The sequence below is a fragment of the Pinus tabuliformis genome, chromosome 5_1, assembly GCF_031772625.1.
Source record: "Pinus tabuliformis cultivar Carrire ecotype Pingquan chromosome 5_1, CPIR1, whole genome shotgun sequence".
Lineage (NCBI taxonomy): Eukaryota > Viridiplantae > Streptophyta > Pinopsida > Pinales > Pinaceae > Pinus > Pinus tabuliformis.
The window spans coordinates 655,680,054-655,697,515 of NC_142305.1; the positions used below are offsets into that span (position 1 = coordinate 655,680,054).

General features: G+C 33.6%; 1 pseudogene; it reads right to left on the minus strand.

The window, feature by feature from the left end:
• Positions 1 to 630: 630 nt before the first annotated feature.
• Positions 631 to 2,242, minus strand: LOC149166695 (uncharacterized; annotated as a pseudogene).
• Between the last annotated feature and the right edge of the window lie 15,220 nt (positions 2,243 to 17,462).

Consider the following 17,462-nt stretch of genomic DNA (forward strand, 5'->3'; position numbering starts at 1 on the left):
CTTCGACAAACATTGATTGCATCACAAAAATTCTCAATTTCATGACCAGAAGATTCTGAATCTCGGTTGTGAAACCAGTGATTGCATCACAAAAATTCTCAATTTCATGATCAGAAGATTCTGAATCTTGGATATGAAACAAGTTATTGCATCACAAAAATTCTCAATTTCATGATCCGAAGATTCTGAATCTACGTTGTGAAACCAGTGTTCTGATTAAAGATTCATATGTCTCCTGTTGTGAAATCAATCTATTTTCGAGTTCTAATGGATTCATTAAACTGTACCAAGGAGGGAATATTCCCCCCCAAAAACAATCATCCACAGTTTTCCCTAACGTAACTACCACCTCCTCTTCGAAGAACCGACATCCATCCCAATAAGCCGAAAAAACAATGGCCACAGAGACCAATAAAAGGTCCAAAATTTAGCGCTCTGATGTTTAATTTGAAAAATTTAAGCGTTTTGTTTCAGGCCGCTGGCCACCATGCTTACAAAAATATGAAAACAGAGTTTTACACGGACTACATGAAACACACATACATCTTTTTTTAATTCCCTGAGTAGCATAATGTCCATATTTCATAAAAACAAAGGTTACTGTTTGTATTAAATACCAGCTACCAGAAATCATAGCTGCGATGAAATGAAGATACCCAATGCCAGTGAAGTCATAGAGCTTTACAATTCAACAGATTCAGAAAACTGAGATTGATTCGCGGGAGCCCCCCAATTCCGGTCCGAGGCCCTACTCTCATTCTCAAAGGTAACGCTATCTGCATGATTTTCGTCATCTTTGAGATCATCATCTTGTTCCCAAATTCTGAAGCAAGAAAAAGCGCCCTTAACAATGCTCTCATCCTGCAGGGTAGTACAATCATGGCTGCCTATGGAATCCAGAGAAAACAGAACCTCTGTACTCGGCAAAGGACTCTGAGGCCTCCAGAGCAGATCATCGGTAGCTTCAAAAAGAGAGCCTCTCAAACAATTCTTCTCCTCCACTTGCTGCTCTGCAACTTCTTCTTCTGTACTTTTAACTACTGCAGAATCATGGAGATAATCCAATATATAAGATTGCTTCCTGATAGCTGCTATGCTACGGACTCCAAAACCCGAGCTATCCTTCCAACTCCATGGATCCTTCAATAACATCGAAAAGTCCTTAGAAAGAGAGCAAAACTCCGGCGGATTCTCATTACCTGCACCGGCGTTTTCAGGCGTGTCAAACGGAATCCCTGTCTCAAACTCCACTAAACGTGTCTGTTTCTGTCTCCAGGAATCCTCAGACGGACTCATCTCCTGCTCTTCTCTGACACCGTGAGCGGACCTGCGAGGTGAGCCAGCACCGTGAGCAGGAGAAACGAATGCTCGAGAGGGTTGCAGAGGACCTGTTCCGGGAGCGCGAATGGAGCAATGTTTGGCGTGAGGGATCGTTTGAAAATGCGCGGACGTTGGTTTGAAAATGCGCCAGCACAGCGGGTGCCAGCTTGGAGGTGGTGGGTCAACCGTTCCTACAAAAAGTTGCCGTCGAAATTACGAAAAAACAATGGATGGCATGAGCATGTATGTATGGTGAGGCCGTTATTGACTACATTAAAGACCCGATAGCAGGCTGGTTAGCTCTTGCCATGAGAATACACATAAATATTTATTCACCTAGCTACAAGCCTGTGAATCTGTACATGAGTAATTGTGTTAACGTTGAAGGACCTGTCCTCCCTTTTTAGTGAAAGAATAGCCTGAAGCCTTTGCACGGAGGCTTGGTGAGGCTTGGATCTTGAGTAGACCGGATGTATTCCACTAGCCTTGGGGCATATCTTCTTAGGCCCAAAAAGCCCCTGCAATGTGTCATGGAGCTTCGGTTAGGCCTACATTGGATTATGGATCTCCCGACTTGTGGCGGGAGAGGTGTAGCACTTTGGGGGTACGCACGCAGGGAAATTCCCTATTTTGATATGGGTAACGTCGGAGGGCCAGGAAGACGTTGGAGAAGCCTTCACTCAAGCTCAGGAGGCTTATCACCATGGAGTGCGTTAAGAAGCTATTTTATTCATTGTTGTTGTTGAGCGACGATGCCATTATTGATGTTTACTAAACCATTGTGGTGTAACCCTATTCGGAAACTAGTTAGAATAACCAATGAGAAGAAATAGATTAGGAGTTGAACACTCTCATGGAACTTGTCAAAATCCAAATTGGGTTCATCGTACAAAGCCGGACAAGTTTTCCCTGGGCAGGCCATGGCAGGGATCGAGTGTAAGATATGATGCGGTGCAAAGAGGACCAAGCTCCAGAATTATAAGGTATACTCCGCAAACCCTATCCATTAACTAGGAGGAAATCTAGTCATAGAAATTTCCCATTAGTGTGGCATGATTCCACTTCACCACATTTGGAAGAAATTATAACGACGTGGCCCAGAGGTGAAAAATCTGGAGGGTAAACCCAAAGGTTTGGTTTTCACATTGATGGGATCGACTGGGATGATATACACTAAAAATGTTACTGCACAATTTGCTTAGTTCTACTAGTAAGAATTTTAAAGAGTAGGTGAAACTCTAAGATAATTAGAACAAATGTACCAATACAATCTATTTACTAAAAAAGGAAAAAATGAGGAAGGAGTAAAATTTAGTGTCAATTGGCTTCTCCAGGTTTTAATAACTTCATCTATAAACTAAACAGACCTGTCTTTTTATCATTATAAGATTTCAGTCGGTTAAGACAACCTACATCTATTAAAACATGGAAACTTATGAAAAGAGCAAATCATAAGTAGTTTTAAACTATATTTCACAATTTCAAGGCTGTTAACATAAATATTTGGTGTAGTCGTCATTTTTAATAGGATCGATATATTTTATGTTTTTGACCATATAAAACTAGAGTAAATTTTTTATTAAATATTCCTATTTTAAATTTGTTATATTTCTTCAAAATATAATACTCATAAATATTATATCAAAATATTTAATAATTTCATTGTTATTCCAAACATAGTATATAAAAAAATAATCAACATAAAAATATATATAATATAGTTAAGAATGCATGCTTTTAAATAATATTTATGTATCCTTCTGAGCGAGCATTTGGAATGATCTTAACTAATTTTCTTAATATCAACCTTTTGGAAAACCTTATAATGAGTTTTCGCTTTTAAATAAATATAATATTTTTATCAAATTTCTTTTATTTACATTTATAATTAATAAAATATATTTTCCTACCCTGAATTTATTTTAAACTTGAATTTCTTAAGAATTTAGTGATTTTGAGGTGTAATTCTCTTTTAAAGTGCAATATTTAAGATTTACACAGTGAACATCTTGATCTCTCTTAACACTTATAGATTTGAGTTTAAAATAAATTTGTGTTAGTTATATATACACCATTTGTCAACTTCATACTTAGCATGGATACAATTTCCATTTTCATTTATCTTAAAAAATAAATTAATAAAATGTTTTAATCCTAAGATTCGTTTTTGTAATTTTCAATAACTTTATATAACATATACATAGTTGACATTGACATATTTTATTCAAAAAGGAAAATAATTTATTTGTATCTCATTAGAATTTTTTACTTTCAACCACTTCATCTTTCTCTATGTAATGGTTATATACAATTATCTTAATATGAAAATTTTATTTTCTTTATACTAGCATAGATCTATCTTAACCTATGATCTAAATGGATAGATCCATATTTTACTTAACATGACCTTATTTATGGCTCACATTATCCACATTAAAATTTTATTTCGTTATTAGTATATTTTGAAATACATCTAGGCCTATGAAGCATTACAAATCTCCCTTAGAAAGCAATTATCAATGGAATCATAAATATCTTATCTTTCTCATATATGTAAAATATCAATTAAATATTAAAATATTTTATTTGTCATTTGCATCAATTTTTTTTTCATTTTACAATACATTATCTATTGAGAATTGAATAAATTAAACATTACCCCTAAAATATAAAACAATTTTAAATTTGAATTACTCTATCTTTCTCTATATAAAATTGATATAAAATTCTATTACAGAATATGTACATTGAAATACCTTATTTTTCACTAACATACATACATACATACATACATACATACATACATACATATATAAGAATTGATAATTACATTATATTAACAGTGGAAAATATAGAATATATAGTCTAGAGAGTGTGGGGGACTGAGCCTCTCACCCATCAAAAAACTCTATATGAAGAAGGGGAAACCAGGGATCAAAGCATGGATTGTCCTGTGCCCTAGGAGGGGAAAGCAGAGGTGAAAATTTGAGTTACAAAATAGAGATACATCATCAAAATATTAAATTTCAACATTGTAACTTTAGTGGTGTTGGTCCAATTGTCATGAAGCCAAAAAGGAGCAGCTAAGAGGCCATGATGTACCAACTTGGTGTTAGTCATGAAAGTTGAGAGGCTAGCGCGAGCCTACGAATGAGTCAGCCTTTAGAAGTTGGACCAAAGATGCACTGGATCCGCACTGGACTGGAGTAGTGCCCACTTAACCTGGGACCTTCTCAAAGATGTAGAAACCCTAGGAATTGAGATGGGGATGAGGTGATGATGGAACTTGGGTATGGGAAAGGGGCATGGGAAGAGTTGTTTCATCGTCTCTACAAGTAGGAGGAGTGTGGTGTGTAGGGTCCATGCCGATTGGGGGGGAAGATGAGCATAGTGGCAGAGAATTGGAAGGAAAGGGAGCAGGGGAGGAAAGGGACATGACATTAGGAGGGAATTCAATGACCAAGTCATGGGCCAATCTTGTGAAGGAGGATGAGGCATGAAAGTGGTAAGCCAAGAGCTTCGCAATGCATCTAATGACTCTCGACTTCACATTCTCTTCTTCAGCTGATGTGCCAAAAGATTACGAAGAGACCAAAGCGTGGGTCAGCCACACTGAGTTTCATCCTTTTCATCCTCAACCACCTAACGTGCGAAATGGGGAGGGTTGTTATTTTCAAATAGTGCAACAAAAATCTCTTCACCAAAGGTTGTTAGAAGGGGCCCACTTTCCCACCCTAGGCTCGTGCGATGCCCCTTTTCTCTTTCTTAGCTCATGATAGAGTAGAGGGACGTTTTTTAATGGGGAATAAGGCTGATAGAAAGAAGACATCGTAGGGTTGGAGGTGGGAAACCCGACGGAAAAAGATTTGAGTAGGACAATAAGGGGCATGTAATGCAAAGATTCCATGGAGGAGGGAATTAAATGCGTGGAGAGGACAAGTGGGGCAAAGGTGCAGGCGTACGAAGATAGGTCTCAAGGGAAGATGAATTTAATATCCATTCCCACCACCTATAATATAAGGAGGATGAAAACCTCCAACTAGAGGGCATCTCTGGTATTCTCTAGGGAAAGTGGATACAAACTTGTCGGTGCCTGGATCCTGGGGAAAACACAAACACACACACACACATATTACATTGTAGGCAATCATCTAATGAATTACACATCTCGTCCATGTTGAAGTATAATATAATTTCAATATTATTTATGAATTTTAAATATCAAATTCATATTGAATACTTAAGGAATTACACAAATCCATTTCTAGTACTAAAAGGTAAATTTTAGTTATAAACATACGATGGAATTTAAAGTATTTTATTTCCTTTCTTTTGTTATTACTATATTTTTACTTGTTATAGTAAGTATCATTTCATTATTTTTTAAATGTAATGTACTAAATCCAATCTACACAATACTTGTACTAAGCTTTACTTCATCTCTTTATTACTATTTTTTTATCTAACAGTTCACTACAATATCTCCTCCACACCAATGAGTCAATGATGGTTTTTTTGTAATTTGTTATCTTTCGTTATTTCTATCTAACTATATTACACTTTGGTAATTTTTATAATTTCTTTGTGATGTTCCACATATATAAACTTGCTAACATATTATTATAAGTATGTTTGTTGTTGTAATGTTAATTATATAGATCACCTTAGGTTCAGATCTACAAAGTGTCTACAAGAATTAACCTTTCCTCATGTTTTACAGTTATTTCACCTCTATATTCTTATTTTTAATTTTCATAATATGCTAAGAAATACTCTACGTATGGTTATATATATGGGATTGACATTTTTTTTTGATAGGTTATATAATTTTTAAACTCGTGTGTGTGTGTAATAGTTTATTGTAACTATTATATTTTTATGTGTTTATTAATTATTTGTTTCGAAAAATCATGGTTATCAATATGGATTTTTATTATTTTAATTTGATATTTATATTATAAATAGTTTACCAAAAAAAATTATTATATATTTTTTACAATGAATACAACTTGTATTAATAAAAATGTATCCTTGAAACACACAAGTACATTGGAGTGACTATTACAAAGAAAATTTCTTCCATGAATCTAAAAACAAAGGAGGTAAACCCCCCCCCCCCCCCCCCAACAAAAAAGAAAGCGGGTGCAATGTTCCAATAGCATACCTTCTAAAAGTTTGTACTAGTAGCTTCTTGAGAGCCTGAGTATGTTTTTACAAATTGATTGTAGAGGATGATGCAAAAAAAAAAAATTCTAAAATTTGAGAGAAATCATCCCAATGATAGACCCTCAAGATGAAAAGGAGTTCTTCACACTAGATTTAGGGGTTTTCATGCTTCAATATTTCCTAGTTTTTATTAAAAGAGAGGAAGAAAATTGATTATTTTTTAGAATATCTAAATAGGAAGGAGAATAAGAGGGTAATTTTATCTCCTCCTCATCATCCATTTCAACATCTTCTTATTTCTATTCCATAAGAGGGATTTTTTCAATATCGTTTGATGAAGAATATTCCTTAATGGAAGAATTAATATTATTTGGAGACACTTGGTCTATCAATGATTAATCAATTTGGACCTCATCACCCATAGCTTTTGCCTCTGGGGACTTCAAAACTTAATATCTATTAATTAAGGGAGGATGTTCACAAGGTTCAAGCTTGATAGCACATAGCCTCTTAGTTCAATGCTTATTGTGTTTCCTTATAACTAGTTTGAAATCTCATTTCTCATCATTCCTATGACAAGATTACAAATTACTAGAAGAATGTTGAGAGCGACTTCAACCTTAGGACTACTTTTCACAAAGTTTCCACACTCATGAAAAAAATGCATTTATAGGGAACTTCTTCATAATCAAGGACATTAATATGGAACCCATCATCCAAGTTAAGATGAATCTCCTCGGGAAGGCATTTTAAAAATGCATCTTATTCCCAATTCGAGCATAAGATATGTTATTATCCTTGTAAATATCGCTATGAATAAATCAACCAAATTTATCTCCTATATCCTTGAAAATACCTTCACACTAGAAAGGAAGGGGAATATATGGTGGTATAATACACACACGTGTAGAAGAAATTTCCATCAAGAGATTGAAATGAAACTACTAGTGGGTGAGAAACATTCCACTAGTGCCCATGAAATAAGGTCCATATTTATAAATCTAATCCCTTTCCTCCTTATTTTCAAAAAAAAAATCATAATAATTGTTTCCCTTGTAAAAATATGAACTACCACAATATTTACCCAATTAAAATAGGTCCATTCTAAGACAAAATAACATCTGGGCCAAAGGATAATAAACTTACCAATCAATCCTCTTTCTTTCAATGTAGTCACATTCTTCTTCAGAAAAGAGGAAAATCCCAACTCAAGTTACAAATCAACTCCTCATTTAACAAATATCCTTCAGAGACCCATTGAATAACCAATGACCTCATCCTCTCAATAACTAGAAAAACACCATATGATAGTCAAGTAGTAGGAAAGACCCCAATGTGCCATGAATGCATGGAACAAGAAGGGACAATATGAGTTGACAGAAAACTAATATAAATAGAAACGAAGAAAAACCATAACTTGAAACACTCCAGACATATCATGAAGGTTAAAAAAATATGCACTCACCAATAAATGAAATATCCATAGAAAAATGATTGACACTTTGGGAACAACAATTGCGGCAAGCAAATCCTATTCACTCATCCATGGGATGCCTTCCACTCCATTCTCTTTCTTTTTTTATTTATGATATTATTAATAACATATTATTTTTTAACTTTTTTTGGGCATCTTTTCATAAGTGCCACTAATGGACCATTTACAAGGGTCTCTAAAGACTTGAATTCATGCAGATGGGGAAATAAATTGTTCACCAAATCACTTGAGCTAAGACACTTTTATAATTTCTCAAAAATAAAATTACAATATAACGAATTGAATTAAGTCAATTTATTAATTTTATTACTTGTATTTTTTATTATTTTTTTAATTGAGTGGAAATTATATTTTATTGTTATTATTATTTTTATTTGATGTAATGCGTCATTTTAACATCACTACAACATCTCCATCACACTAAGATGTAAAGTGCCTCTAGGAAAAATAATTATAACTTTCATTTTTATTATACAAAAGTAGATACATCTCAACTCTAAATCTATCAAACTCCAATACTAATCAAATTACCTGAGGAGGAAACCTCACTTAGAGTGAAAACCTTAAGGAAGTTTTGCACCTCAAGGGATTTGATCCCTCTTGGTATTTGATAGATAGGGTTAGCATCACGTTACTCATGTGTGTGTACCAATCATCTAGGAGTTGTATTTCAAACATGGAAAGGATTACACACATTCTTCATTTTCAATTTATTTATATAACATATACATCGTTGGCATCGCAATATTTTACTTAACCATACATATGTATACATTTAATTATGGCTCATTGATTTCTTTTATTATTTTTAATGTTTTTAAATCTCACATATCAACTCCACATTAAAAATTGAATGAAATTATAATAATGATAATATTGAAGTATTTTAGTTTATGACGAGTATCCCAATCTTTTATTTAAGAATTACATTGAAATATTTTTAAAACTAAAAGAATTACTCATTGTCCTCATTTTTTTTTCACTAAGTGTACTTATTTTTTGCTAATATGGGTATCAAAATATTTTATTTATGGTTGAAAGTGATTTGTTTTTAATTTCTATTCTTATTATTTCTAAACAGGACATGTCAACTCTTAAGATAAGTCTATCTCAAATATGGAATGAATTACTCTTTCTCTATCATGTTGTAGTGTCAACAACAAACCAAACAAGCAGAGTAAGAGTGAAATTATTGATGTTTCATAAATATTTCAATTAAAATTAATCAAATATGCATATGTTTTTTATTTATTAATGATCTAATTTCTTGTAAAAAGTTAGTGCCACCTACTCTGCTCCACAAGGCATGTTCATATGAATGAAGACCACATACTTGGAAAAATTAAACCATGGCCATGATCATGTTGTACCCCTGTGTAACCAAAAGTTGTATGATGAATTCCATTGAGAAAATTTCTTGTGGTTTCTTCAAATCAACAAAGGTTGTAATGCCTTCTTATAATGTGGTTTCAAGCTTTTCTTGCTAAAAACAATATAAGTCTAGATGTATTCCTTAACTTATCACCTCATACACTATGAAAAGTATCCTATCTCCAACAGTGCCAATGTTCTACATTGTCTTGGGTAGGTATCCCAACGTGACCCATGGAATTACTTCAATAGCTCCTCGAGGATACTACTTGAATTTGGCACATCAGTACGCTCACCAAAATACATAGCTTATCTGGAATCTGAAACTTCCTCACCTTTCCTTCCTTCACCTAATTCATAATTCCATTTAGAGTTGGATCCACAACTCCTCCAATATTTGAATCTGACTTCCATGTGAATTTGGAAACTCCTCCTCCTCAAGTGCACTAAGTTATGCCTTCCTACATAAGGAAGCAACTCTAAGATTGAGATGACCTGGGCTATACTTAATAGACATGTCGAACTTTGTTAGGAAATTTTGCTAGCATCCCTACTAGGGGGACAACTTGGGTTGAGTTGCAAAGTAGTCAGTTGCAATGTTGACTATTTTAAACAAAAATGTCTTGGCCAATAAGTAATGCCTCCATACCTGGAGGGTAAACCCAAAGGTTTGGTTTTCACATTGATGGGATCGACTGGGATGATATACACTAAAAATGTTACTGCACAATTTGCTTAGTTCTACTAGTAAGAATCTTAAAGAGTAGGTGAAACTCTAAGATAATTAGAACAAATGTACCAATACAATCTATTTACTAAAAAAGGAAAAAATGAGGAAGGAGTAAAATTTAGTGTCAATTGGCTTCTCCAGGTTTTAATAACTTCATCTATAAACTAAACAGACCTGTCTTTTTATCATTATAAGATTTCAGTCGGTTAAGACAACCTACATCTATTAAAACATGGAAACTTATGAAAAGAGCAAATCATAAGTAGTTTTAAACTATATTTCACAATTTCAAGGCTGTTAACATAAATGGTTAGTATTTGGTGTAGTCGTCATTTTTAATAGGATCGATATATTTTATGTTTTTGACCATATAAAACTAGAGTAAATTTTTTATTGAACATTCCTATTTTAAATTTGTTATATTTCTTCAAAATATAATACTCATAAATATTATATCAAAATATTTAATAATTTCATTGTTATTCCAAAACATAGTATATAAAAAAATAATCAACATAAAAAGATATATAATTAGTTAAGAATGCATGCTTTTAAATAATATTTATGTATTCTTCTGAGCGAGCATTTGGAATGATCTCAACTAATTTTCTTAATATCAACCTTTTGGAAAACCTTATAATGAGTTTTCGCTTTTAAATAAATATAATATTTTTATCAAATTTCTTTTATTTACATTTATAATTAATAAAATATATTTTCCTACCATACATTTATTTTAAACTTGAATTTCTTAAGAATTTAGTGATTTTGAGGTGTAATTCTCTTTTAAAGTGCAATACTTAAGATTTACACAGTCAACATCTTGATCTCCCTTAACACTTATAGATTTGAGTTTAAAATAAATTTGTGTTAGTTATGTATACACCATTTGTCAACTTCATACTTAGCATGAATACAATTTCCAATTTCATTTATCTTAAAAAATAAATTAATAAAATGTTTTAATCCTAAGATTCGTTTTTGTAATTTTCAATAACTTTATATAACATATACATAGTTGACATTGACATATTTTATTCAAAAAGGAAAATAATTTATTTGTATCTCATTAGAATTTTTTACTTTCAACCACTTCATCTTTCTCTATGTAATGGTTATGTACAATTATCTTAATATGAAAATTTTATTTTCTTTATACTAGCATAGATCTATCTTAACCTCTGATCAAAATGGATAGATCCATGGTATATATATATATATATATATATATATATATATATATATATATATATATATATATATATATATATATCTATATATTATATCTATATATATATATCTATATATATATATAGAGAGAGAGAGAGATCCTTGGTGTATATATATATATAAAGAGAGAGAAAGCTTTGTTAAACTTATTTTGACTAGCAATTTCACATCTCCTTCAAACACAGAAATAAAATGTTTTAACCATTTAAATATATATATATATATATATATATATATATATATATATATATATATATATATATGAGTTTTTTTATATAATATAAACATAGTTTCACATTAAAATATTTTACTTAACATGACCTTATTTATGGCTCACATTATCCACATTAAAATTTTATTTCGTTATTAGTATATTTTGAAATACATCTAGGCCTATGAAGCATTACAAATCTCCCTTAGAAAGCAATTATCAATGGAATCATAAATATCTTATCTTTCTCATATATGTAAAATATCAATTAAATATTAAAATATTTTATTTCTCATTTGCATCAATTTTTTTTTTCATTTTACAATACATTATCTATTGAGAATTGAATAAATTAAACATTACCCCTAAAATATAAAACAATTTTAAATTTGAATTACTCTATCTTTCTCTATATAAAATTGATATAAAATTCTATTACAGAATATGTACATTGAAATACCTTATTTTTCACTAACATACATACATACATACATACACACACACAGATATATATATATATATATATATTTTATATATATATATATATATATATATATATATATATATATATATATATTATATATATATATATATACATACATATATATACATATACATATATATACGCGCGTACACACACACACAGATATATATATATATATTATATATATATATATATATATATATATATATATATTATATATATATATATATTATATATATATATATATATTATATATATATATATAAGAATTGATAATTACATTATATTAACAATGGAAAATATAGAATATATAGTCTAGAGAGTGTGGGGGGACTGAACCTCTCACCCATCAAAAAACTCTATATGAAGAAGGGGAAACCAGGGATCAAAGCATGGATTGTCCTGTGCCCTAGGAAGGGAAAGCAGAGGTGAAAATTTGAGTTGCAAAATAGAGATACATCATTAAAATGTTAAATTTCAACATTGTAACTTTAGTGGTGTTGGTCCAATTGTCATGAAGCCAAAAAGGAGCAGCTGAGAGGCCATGATGTACCAACTTGGTGTTAGTCATGAAAGTTGAGAGGCTAGCGCGAGCCTGCGAATGAGTCAACCTTTAGAAGTTGGACCAAAGATGCACTGGATCCGCACTGGATTGGAGTAGTGCCCACTTAACCTAGGACCTTCTCAAAGATGTAGAAACGCTAGGAATTGAGATGGGGATGAGGTGATGAGGGAACTTGGGTATGGGAAAGGGGCATGGTAAGAGTTGTTTCATCGCCTCTACAAGTACGAGGAGTGTGGTGTGTAGGGTCCTGTTGAAGCCCCGAAAATCGGGTCGACAACAAGGGGGATACCCACCCGGTCCGGACCTTGGTTGGCAGCTCCTTATTCGTTTGGTATAGCGGGTCTGACTGGGGATAATGGGACCAGTTTCCCAATCTAAGGGGTGTGTGTGTGTGTAGAGTTGGATGATGCTGATCTAGGAGTACTTAAAGCTAATTTAATTCAAACTTCTAAACTAACTCTATGCTATTGTAATCTAATGAGAAACAACACATCTAATCTATGCTAACCCGGGGTGTATTTCTTCTATTATGCGATCTAAAGAGATTTCGAACAATAACTGGTAATAAAGATCATTCAGCTATCATAAGAATAGAAATCAATTAAGATAAACCACTCTGCATAAAAAGTTAAGCAAAACAGTTGTGAACAACATATCGCATAATAAGTTATTCATATATCAAACACAAATAAATGACTCCACCGTACAGAAGTGCTAAATGGTAACCCACACATTCATGCATTAACATATAAACAACTGAAAACTGTATATCACTTTAAGAATATAAGCAGAAATGGTCAAGAGATAAAAGTACCATTTATGACTGGTTCCACTCATAAGCTTCAAGCAACAACGATTTATCTCTACTTGTTCTAACATCTACTGAGAGTACAAAAGTGCAACATCAGTAGCAGATATCAAATGCAAACATTGATAAATCTCGATCCAACCATTCATCAAAAACCCCCTCCGAGGGTGCAAAAGTGCATGTTCTGAGGACAAGTTTTTTGACAAATTTCTGGACCCTTCTCCAAATGCCTGAGAAGGGTTTAAATACTGCTAACTAATTAATCTTAATTACATAAATTTAGGACATGGTTTTAAATGACTGCCCTTCTACTAAAGAAAAATTATTTCTAAAAATTGAATCTAATTCCTAACCGTTTCTGTATTTGCTCCTTAGTGCTGTAAGCATGCAACATTCACCTGGGAAGAGTCGGTTGGTCGTATTCTCCTTTCGTTTGAGCTACGAAAATAGAAATAACAAGCGCTGGCACCACTTTCTGGTAAACTAGAAGATATTTTCGAAAATCTTCCTCTGGCTTGGTGTATTCACTATGTGTATACTTGGTAATAACCCAAACTTCTCTCAAACTGATTCTGCTTTTGCTATTTTGGTTTCTGGCCTTGCGAATGACTAAATAAGTTAGGGACTTTTCTCTCTGAACAATTTTCTGTATTGAAAGCTACCTCCGTTCTTTGTTCCGGGCTTTTCTGGTGCGTTTTCCCTCTTTAGCACCTTTTTCTTTTTGCTTTACCGGGCATAAGCTTCAAGATCTTTTGCAAACATGTTACTTTTGTGTGCCTTTGATTCTGAGTTTTGGATGGCCTATTGACATCAGTATCTGTTGAGTGATACTCTGGAATCTGTGGTCCTGTTGCATGTGGCATCCGTTTGTGAAGGCATCTCTTCTCTGTTCTTCGAGCATTGACGCTTTCCCCTTTTCCTTAGATGTTTCCTGCACATTGCTTTATGTTATTTGCTGTCTTATAGTTTATGCAAAGAAAAAGAGTAATGATGAAAAGATTGACATGAAAGCTTTAAGCTCTAATAAATGCATAATCATGACACCCATAATGAACTGACTCTTCGAAAAACACAACACAATCCTTCTTGGGTACTTTGGCGTACAATCATTAATTTCTTTTAAGGCGCGCGCCCAATTTTGGTCTACAGACAGCTTTCCTTGAACACTGTGCCGAGGAAATTTTGCGATGGGTGATTTCTGCGACTCGCATCGCAGTATCAAGGATCGCGTCGTCAAGATGTGTCATCGCAGGAATTAATGATCGCATTCATCGTAGATCGCAACATCGCAGATCACAACATCGCAGATCACAATATTGCAGATCGCAATATCGCAAATCGCAAATCGTGCTTAGTCATCCAATCATTGTGTGCTGCTTATGCGATGTTGCGATATGCGACATCGCATATCGGCCGTCGGAGATTCCTTAAGTTTTTCATTTAAGAGTGCTTCATAATATATGCGATGCGATGAATTTCGCGTCGCTTCTTCGCAGCTTATTATGCGCATAGGAAAACGTTTCACTCTCTTCTCACGATGCGATACAGCTTTAGGGAGTTAAAATACAAAAAATTTTGATAAAATGTTTTTTGGATTTTTATTAAGGGCCCCCATTTGCTTGGTGTTATCGCTAATGCCAAACAAAGAGGGGGGTTGTTGGTGGCCACAACAATGGCGATTCACTGTGAAGAACCAGTTATCTCTGCTTTTCTATTGAATTTTAACTTCCAAAGCAGAAAAATCTTCATACGTCTAAATTTTGTTATGGACAGATAGAGTACATTACGCCTTATCCTATCAATGACATTTTGTCTCAACCTTTTCATATTCCAATTGTTTGTTTCCTCAGGCTTAGTCCTTGTATTCACACCAGACATTACTTGGTCTTTTAAAGATAAAATAAGGTTTCTTCTGCGTGCTGGCTTTTAAAATATGCTCATTTGTCGTAGGTAGAGCCTCTGCTACCCACAAGCGTCCATAGCCTCGACAGGGTTACCTGTTACCCAGCAATGATCCTTTATCTTGCTTAAGGCTATTTACAACTTTTCAGAGAAAAACCCCTTTTGACACTTTTTCCTTTTTTATTCTCTAAAGAACAATGTCTTGGTTTGGTGGCCAAATTATGACACAGTCATTCACTTGATTTACACTTTTGTTGAACAAGCTAGCTCGTGATGAGACCCCTTGTCTTTTGATTGCAACAATCTTGAGACGTTGCCCTGTTTTGGTGGAGAGTATTGGCAAAGTCAGCAAGTTATAATATCTGTGATCATGATAAGCCGGCTCATGATGAGACCTCTTATTCTTTGAGATATAGTGTTTTCTCAGATTGTTCCTCTGAATGCTGTGATTTCCTTTAGCAGGGAGGAAGTCATTGTTTTACCTTAAGAAAGCTCTGGACGACAATAATAGAGTTTGAAAACAGCAGTTTTACAGAGAATATTTATTTTATTATTGATACCTTTCATTGTGCTGATATAAAACAATTTTTTACCAAAGGTTGCTTTCATCAAATTTTTTGAAGTTGAAACTAGTATCATATCTAGGCTAAAGTTAACTCTACCTGTCAATAATAAAGATCAGATTTTTTGAAAAATTTTGCTACTTGTACAAGCGAAAAAAACTCAAAATCTGATAGAGAATTGGCGTCTTTTTCATGAACCCCTTTAGTAACCATCTACAACTGGTTTTATTTATAAGAAAGAGAAAAACAAATAAAAACTAAAACTATCCTACAAAATAGAAGAGTGATCTTCTATGGAAAATATATTTTAAGGATCTGTCCGTTAACAGGCAAAGAATCCCTTCTACCTGCTAAATCCTGCAACACAAACGTTGATGGGCCTATGACTTCTACAATCTGAAAAGGACCAAGCCACATCTTCTGAAATTTTGTATGTTTGCCCTTTTCTTCATGAGCCTTATCCCATTTCAAAACTAAATCTCCTATCTGAAAATTATTTCTGGTCATTATGCTTGAGTCAAAAGAGGATTTTATCAGCGCTTGGTGATGAGCATGGGTTTTCTTAGCTTGTTCTCGTCGTTCTTCTAATTTAATTATTTCCATTTGTCTTAGTTGTATGGAGGAAGTAGATACCTCATCGATGTGTTGTACTAAAGACAAAGAGGGGATGACTAAGTGAGTTGGAAGAACCACTTCTTTCCCATAAACTAAATTAAAGGGAGAAGTGCCGATTGAAGCTTTCTTCATTATTCTATCTGCCCATAAAGAATTTACCAATGCTTCGTGCCAATTCTTTTGGTTCTGGTCAACTGTTTTTTTAATAATCCTGATCAGGTTTTTATTTGTCGATTCAGCCAATCCATTACCTTGCGGATAGTAGTTGGCAGAATATTTCAGTTTGAACCCTCTTTTAAGTGAAAACTCAGTCATTGTATTTCCAGAAAAATATGAGGCATTATCAAACATTAAGGCCATTGGCAATCCAAACCTAGTGATTATAAATTGATCTATGAATTCAATAATGTTTTCAGAATTAGCTGTCTTGAGAGGAACTACTTCTACCATTTAGTAAAATAATCTGTTGCTGTGAGGATGTACCTATGCTGCTTAGAAGAGTGAGGAATGATCTCACCTATTATGTCCAAGCCCAATTGACTGAATGGTTGCTCGATGTTTATCGGCTGTAGTGGCATGGACAGTTTCTTTTGTCTCCCTGCAGCAGTCTGGCAGACTTGGCATTTCCTCACGTAACTGTGTGAGTCTTTGAACAGCGTGGGCCAATAACATCCTGCACGTAAGATTTTATGTGTAGTAGCATCTCCAGCATAGTGTCCGCCTGCTGGTCCATCGTGGAGTTCCTGCAAAACCTTTTCGGCTTCAGTTTTCTCAAGACACCTAAGAAGTACAGAATCGTAATTCCTTTTAATAGAACATCATTTATGAGTGGTATTGTTTAGCTTTCAGTCTCAAAGCTCTTTTCTTGGTGTGATCCAGGTGTGATGGAGCATACCCATTCTTAAGATAATAAATGGTGTGAGCATATAATGATTTTGCATCTTTTAGGCTTACCTCATACGTCTGTACCTCTTCAGATGAATTCTCAAGAATTTGCGATGC